Genomic DNA, 7,729 nt, shown 5'->3' with positions numbered 1-7,729 from the left:
CATGTCAAGTGTAGGCTTTCTCCTTCCTTTCTTTCTCCTCTGAATGGGAAAATGTGCTCTGCAAAGATGTACTTTGAGGTGATAAATGGATGCCTAGTGAAAGAGTTGCGGTAAAGATGCAGTGGAGAACGTGAACACATTCTGATTTGCTGTGAACACGTTCTGATTTGCTGGTATTTTTTTCATTCATAATAGTAAGGGGTAGCGCTGATGACAGCAGTAGCCCTTAGAGCAGTGAGGAATAAGATGTGCTCAGCACAAGGCCTCCTTGATGGGCAGCAGTTGTTGGTAGCACATCAGATGAGACCAGCTTATTAGCCTTAATTCATTGAGTCTAATGACAAACAGCTCAGTTGTTATTATTTTCCCCTCTAGCTTCTGCAATTGACCATGATCGGTCCAATCATAATTAGCCTCATCCCCTAGTTTCTCTAGACAGGCCCTATTGCTTTTGCATCAGTTACCAAAAGCCCACGCTGGCTCAGTTCAAAATTCCACTCTCATATCTAATTTCCCCAGCATTTCCTCTCCTGTTTGTCCAACAAGTAATTCCAGTGGAAAGAATGAGAATGGGGTGTGGTCTAAATGAGAAGGGGTGTGGTTTTAATGAGAGGGTATTGTCTTAATGAAATGGGTGTGGTCTTAATTAGAAGGAGTGTGGTCTTGTTTTTTCTTTTCTTAGGTCTTGTGCCTTTCAGGTTGAGGCAGTAAAGAAAATAAGAAGCAAAGGTATGTTACCTCTCTCCGTTATTGAAGACTCCATAGGATGAAGCAACCTTGCTTTTTCTTTTTTTTTTTTCTTTTTGTCCCATTAGAGTAGATACTATGGCTATGGACTTCTCTGGCTGGATGTCATCGTATATGGTCCAGAGTGATCCAGTCATCCACATGCTACTTTGACTTCTGCTCTTGTGCAATGAAGCCTTGACACTCATTAGCATTGTCTGTTTACCAGGGGCTAAAGGGAAGAGGTAAAATGGATGGAAATAAGAACATTTTCTTCTTTCCTAGAGAACTTCACTGGAGTCCATACTGTCATTTTCATTAGTAGGTTGCTCCACCATCTCCCTGGCTGCAGAAATCTGTGCAAACGAGTGACATTAGAACATTTTTACACTTTCATCTGAAATGAAATCTTCAGGGTCAAGTTTACCTTCCTACCAGAAACAAGCAACAGATAGAAAAAGTATCATAAACATCCCAGATAATGGACATCAGAAAACAAAAATTAGTGACCCTGCAGAGAGCATCTATAAATCAGACAAGCACTAGGACAACCATCCTGGATGCTGTCTCCAGGAAGCTTTCAGGCCAGTGGCAACGTAAGGACAGCTGAGCAAGAGCCAAGAGGCCCTTAAACTGAGAAGAGCTTGCTAAGAGCTAAGAGTTGGGGAGTCAAGTAGGTTAAAGATGGCAGTACTGAGTATTAAAGAGCTACATGTAAGATGGTCTACAGGGAGCCCCTATATTGAAGAACTAAAAAGAACATACATTTGAGGGCACCCTGGAAGACTGGAAGATTAAGAAACAACGATGTTCACACTGGATAGGAATATTGGATCTCTCCCCCCCCCAGTAAATGCAAAAGACTCATATTCATTGGCACTATACTGAAAAGTCTTGTTCAGTGGTGGGGAATAATTCCCCATAGACTGCTAAGACATGCCAAACAAATCATAAAAGCAAGACACCAAAAGATCAAACTCTTCTTAAGTCATTTAATAGATCCCAGAACAAAGCTAAAAGAGATTTATAGGAACAAAAAAAATCTGCCACCCAACAAGGTAAAAGTCACAGTTTCTGGCATCTAATCAAAGATTACCAGGCATGCAAAGAACTAAGAAAGGGGAGAGAACAATTAAATAAAACACTTCAAGGAATGGGGTAAACTTATAATTAGTAAAATAGGTTGTCAAAATAATTGACAGATCTGTATTTTAATTGTTCAAAAGTTAACTACCCAGTGCTACTGAATTTATGAATCTTAAAGGGGAACCTATAGCCATCACTTTCTAAAGGAGCATAATCCCTGACTGTACCATAAATATTTGTCCTTAAGCTCACAGAGAAGTGTAGTCTTCATCCCTCATCAAGGAAACCTATCTATGCAATAGGCTAAGACTATTACAGAAAACCACAACCAATCAAAATGCAGAACTGTGGAGCTAAATCTCAATGCATACATCTACAAAAGACTCCCACATGGAAGGCTCGAGGAGCACGGAGAAAAGATAACAGAAAGGTTGTAAGAATCAGATCGGGGAGTTTGCTGTGAGGTCGTGTCTCTTAGTGATATTAGAAGCTAAACCCTTAAAGAGCCACCAACATGACTGCCCAAATGTAAGCTAAATAGTGATGACACCAATAGACACAAACAAGGTGGACCAGAAAAATCCCAAGAGGCCTCAACCCTGCACAAAGAACTAACTGCAATGGAAGAAATCTGGGAACAGGAGATGTGGTCTTTCCCAGAGAAGAGAACACCAATCGGTTGCCCAGTACCAAATGGTCAGCTCTAAAGCACACATGCAAGTAACATTATATGAAATGATCAGGTTATAATTGAGAGAGAGAGAGAGAGAGAGAGAGAGAGAGAGAGAGAGAGAGAAAGGAAGGAGCTGGTCCATTTTAGTTATGCAACTAATAGAACATTTATAATATTTGAAGAACAATATTACTTGTGTCACTCCAAGATAAAGATATTAAGATAATGATAACTTTAATATCTCTATATCTATTTGGTGGCATGGTATTTATAGCTTAAAATGTTTCCACAGAGAAAACTCAACTGTCTTCACTACTGACTTCTATCATGAATTAAGGAAAGGAGCAATACTACTCCTACACAGAAAATTGAAGGAGAAATGCTTCCCAACTCATTGTCTAATGCCAGCATTTCCCTGATGCTGAAACCAGATAATGATATTACCAGAAAACTACAAACCAATGTCTTCCAAAAACAGATGCAAAATCAGAACAATAGAAAATCAAATCCATATTAAAATTTAACAAATCAAAACCCAATATATTAAGAGTATAATGTATCAGGGCCAAGTGGAGATTTTCCAAAGAATGCAGAGCAAGTATCACATTCAAATCTCAATGCATGTTGAAGAGATCTGCTGCTCGGCAACGTGGATACACTTTAAACTATTGAGCTGTATACTTAAAAGTGGTTCAAACTGCAAATGATAGTTTGACATTTTTCCCATATTTTACCCCACTAATTTCCTTCTCTTACCTATTACCTTGGTTACCCTTCATAACTTGTTGGAAGAACCTATTGTTACAAATACCACATACTTGAGTAGTAGGCTATGGTAAAAATCAAACTATACCAACCTGGAAGCTGCATCCCTCTGGCTGGCTTTCACAGTGCTGGAAGGCTCTATGCATCATTGTCAGAGAAGAAAAGTCATTAACAGTTCTACCCAGGGGTGAACACTTCGAGCTACAATAACAATATGCCTGACAAGATATGCCCCCTGGTATAATATTGTCATGAATGGTATGAAAATAAATGCCCAGTTTATGATTGTATTTGGAACTCGTGTCTCATGCTATCAACTGGGCCAAAAACCTGTGGGTGGCTGCCTAGGTCATACATTCTAAGAAATACCTTTATATTATCATTATATACACGTATACTATGTTATGGACATAGTATTAAACTTCTCCTTAAGCTATTATCTTTACAGTCATAAATTATTGCATCTCTCCATCTTCATTAGAGAATTGTAGTAGTAGTAGTAGTAGTAGTAGTAGTAGTAGTAGTAGTAGTAGTAGTAGTTGTTGTAGATGGTGATTAATAGAGAGACTCACTGGTCAATATACAGAGAGTAAGAGACTGTGGGGTACCCAGGTCTAAATGGGGTTTTCATATCCCTATGGCTCATGGGTCATTTTGGAAGAGGAGATAAAAGGATTGTAAGAACCAGAGGTAGTGGACCACTACAGTAAACAGTATTTGTCAGCTATAACAATTATAGACATGAAGTACAGTATTGATGACTACATACATAAGCTCCTCACAAGACCAGGCCACCACATTCACATCATGAATTGAGGACAGACTCATGAAATCCCAGTCCATAGCTTAGGAGATACAGGCAATTGTTGGATACTGGTAGAAAGCCAGTTTTCTTCAGCGATACGGCTAATGACAGATACCTATGCCCATGCAGTCAGCACTAAGTGGATTCAGTGGGTTTAGAAAATTATCACATAAGGCTTGAAGGGAAAGGTGGTCAGAGATAGAGGAGGGATTAGATAGAGACCGTGTTGGATAAATTTGGTCAGAATGCATTATATTCGTGTGTGAAATTCCCAAACAATAAAAAATGGAGAACACATTTGAACCGACATTTTATCAAAATTATATATATATATAGATAGTCAATATGTATATAAAAGCATGTTTATCATCATTAGGGATTTTTAAAGTATGATGGGAAGACATTAAATATACTAAAATGCCTATAATTAAAATATTAATTGTTAGCAAGAATGTGGAGACTCTGAATTCCTATACACTACTATTGTACTAATGAGATAGTACAATGACTTCAAAGAATAGTTTGGTTACTAGTCCACTGAGGATCTAGGAATGACCCTACAGTAGCTTAGGTGTGAATAGTCATGCCAAACTTCATATGTAATAATTTTAATTCAGATATAACAAAAAGGACCACCAATGAGTAAGCGGATAAATTGTTGTATGAATGTATTGCAGAGCCTTTTAACAGAAAAATGGATTAGTAATACAGCAGGAGCATGACTGAATCTCTGGATAGTCTTACTAGATCAAAGAAGCTAGACAAGCATAACTGTGATAATAGATGTATAGGGATGAGTCATAGGCAATTTTTACAAAAGAAGGGAATGTGGGAGGAGTTGAAGGGGGAGATGGAGAACTTAAGATGACATAAATACGGTTCTCATGTATGAAATTCTCAGTAAAATAAAAAAGTTTAATTAAGAACAATCTTACAAAAGAATCACAGAGGTAATAGATCTATTCATTGTCAGCATCCTGACTGTAGACTATGCTAGCACTTGTGAAACTGGACACTATAAATGTGTCTAATAAATCAATTCTATTCCATAAGGTTGATTTCTTTTTAAACATGCTACGGTAACTACCAGTCTCAAGTTCATGCCCACCCTCTAATCCCAGTGAACAGAAGGTATGCGCTTCCTAGGACTCGTCTGAATTTCACTACACTGCAACATAACTTCATATACTGCAATCTAAGTCTAGGATGGATGCAGGCTCGTCATGTCAGAAGCTTCTGATCTGGAAATGAACTTCTCTCTGACTCCCTTCTTAGAGGCTCCCCCTTCTTTTAGGTGTTTCTGGTCTCTTTTCCTGTCCCTCTTTCTTTCTCTCTTTCTCCTTCCCCCTTTCTCCTCTCACAAAGATCAAGGTAGGAACTGTCAGGAGAGAAGAGTGACTCCTAGAAAGTCTGTAGTTCCCACAAAGACTATGACATATTTTCCTAGCTCTCTTGACTTGTCTACTAGCACAGATGTTGAGGTGGGATGCCCAGATGCTGTGAAGAAGGTTATATGTGGTTGCAACTTTTACTTCCTCCTAGGGAAGTATCAGGTCCCACTTGCTGACAGTTGCAAGGCAGCCTCAAGCTCAGCTAGACAAAAGACCAGCAGAGGAGAGGGAACTTACTGATGGACTAATGCTTTGAGGCAGCTTCACAAGTGGAGAGTGGGTAGAGGTGGCCATGGGCCCAAAAAGCTTCAAGCTGTATCTTGAGCTAAGTTAACAAATCTTAAAGACTTCTCCCTTGAGGGAATTAAGAGTTGGGTCAGCCAGATCTTGAAGTCAGCAGTTTTGTCTTGGGCTCTTCCCCCACATCCTTCCTCCCTCTTTTCTTCTTCCTTCCAACATCCACTGTTGCTAACCAGAGAGACAGACAGTTCTCTTATGTGTAATGTTTTTCCAGGGTGAACATAATTTTTAACACACAGTTGTTTAGTTTTGACCAAAAACAAGTTAAATATTCAACAACTCTTGTGTGGTTCATGCCAGTTCAAGCATATTCCCACAATGCCTTGAGTAGGCTGAGTCCACTCCTGGATGTTGTGACAAAGAAAAAGGAAAGAGAAAGCGAGCCTTGTAAAAATTCCACAGAAAATTCTGGTAGTCTCCCTCTCTACCATTATCCAGAGCTTATTTTCCACTGTGCATCCCACAGACCAGCCTCTACTTCTCACCTGGCAAAAAGTTTCTCTCTCCTCTTAGAGACTCCAGAGCAATTCTTGCAAGGATGACCAAGACCTTGGCTCCCAGCCAGGCTGGGGTTTATGTGAATCTTTACAAGCACATCTGCCAGTGAGCATTCTTCCGGGCTCCCATTGCTGCCCAAATGGGCCACATCAATCAGGGCCCAGGCTTCTTCCTGACAGAGTGAGAACAAGGACCTACTTATTTATGACAAACTTCTGAGTGCTTCCCTCTGCCAACTGGGCTCCCCAGGAGAGGAGATGATCATTAAACCAACCACCTCCACTGTGCCCTTCCCTTGCAAAAAAGACCCGATTCTTTAAAGGGATGCTGATGCCAAAAAAAGGAGGTTAACTCATAGGTGGAAAGGGATGGAGAAAGAGAAGTAAGCAGCAGGTAAACCTCTGTCAACTCAGGGTTAACAAGAAAGTTACCTTGCCCACTTTGTAACAACGACCCTGTGATCCTGAGAGGGATTGCATCCAAGGTGCACATAACCGCTGAAAAACAAGGCTCAGATTTGAAGTCGGGTACCTTTCCTCTTACTCAAAGGTTCTTTTCTACAGCTATTTTCATGGGGAGGAAGGATTTCTGAGTAACCAAGAAGTTCTCAAAATCCTACTTGTGCCAATCTAGGAGTTAAAACTCCCTGCAAACACTTTCTTTTCCTCTCGGGAGAACTGAGTTCCATGATGACTATGACATTTCCTCTTCTGGAACTGCATACCGAGGAACCTTATTCTGGTTTAGAAGGGTTCAGAATGTAGATTCAAAACAGAGAAGAAGGGACCCTCGTAGTGACCCTCATGAGGTCACGTTTATTAACTCTGTTATGGGATAGCATATGGAGAAACAAAGAGCTAAATCAGTTTATCCATTGCTAGAGTCCATAGCTAATCAAATCTGAGTTGTCTGAGAAATGAAAGAGACTACAGAGGTAGACCATCGAAGTACCTAATGGATTAGAGTTAGAGACTTGTAGCCTTACAGAAGAGCCTACATAAACGTTCAGCAAGCCCACTTTCTCTCATCACCCTCTACAACGCTTTGCCTAGTCTGGCTTAGTTCAGTAGAAGGGCTATATTCCACTTTTTGTGAAGACCCATAAAATCCTCTATCTCAGTAAGGCCTTCTATTGCCGTGATAAAAGCCCATGACTAAAAGCAACTTGTGGAGGAAAGAGTTTATTTCATCTTATACGATTGGAAGTCTATAATTCAGGGAAATCAGGGCAGAAACTCAAACAAGATTCGGGAACTAATGCAGAGGTCATGGAGGAGGGCTGCTTATTGGTTTGCTTCTCGTTGCTCATTCAGCCTGCTCTCTTACAACAACTAGAACCACTAGTCCAAGCAGACCCTCACTACAAAAAGCTGGTCCTGCAAATCAATTACCAATCAGGAAAATTCCTCATGAGCTCACTCATAGTCTGGCTGGGCTTTACTCAGCTAAGCTTCCTTCTTCACAAATTATTCTAGATTGTGTTGA

This window comes from Rattus rattus, chromosome 1 (genome assembly GCF_011064425.1).
Source record: "Rattus rattus isolate New Zealand chromosome 1, Rrattus_CSIRO_v1, whole genome shotgun sequence".
In the NCBI taxonomy this organism is placed as follows: domain Eukaryota; kingdom Metazoa; phylum Chordata; class Mammalia; order Rodentia; family Muridae; genus Rattus; species Rattus rattus.
The sequence above is the reverse complement of the archived record's forward strand: the minus strand, read 5'-3'. Positions refer to the sequence as shown.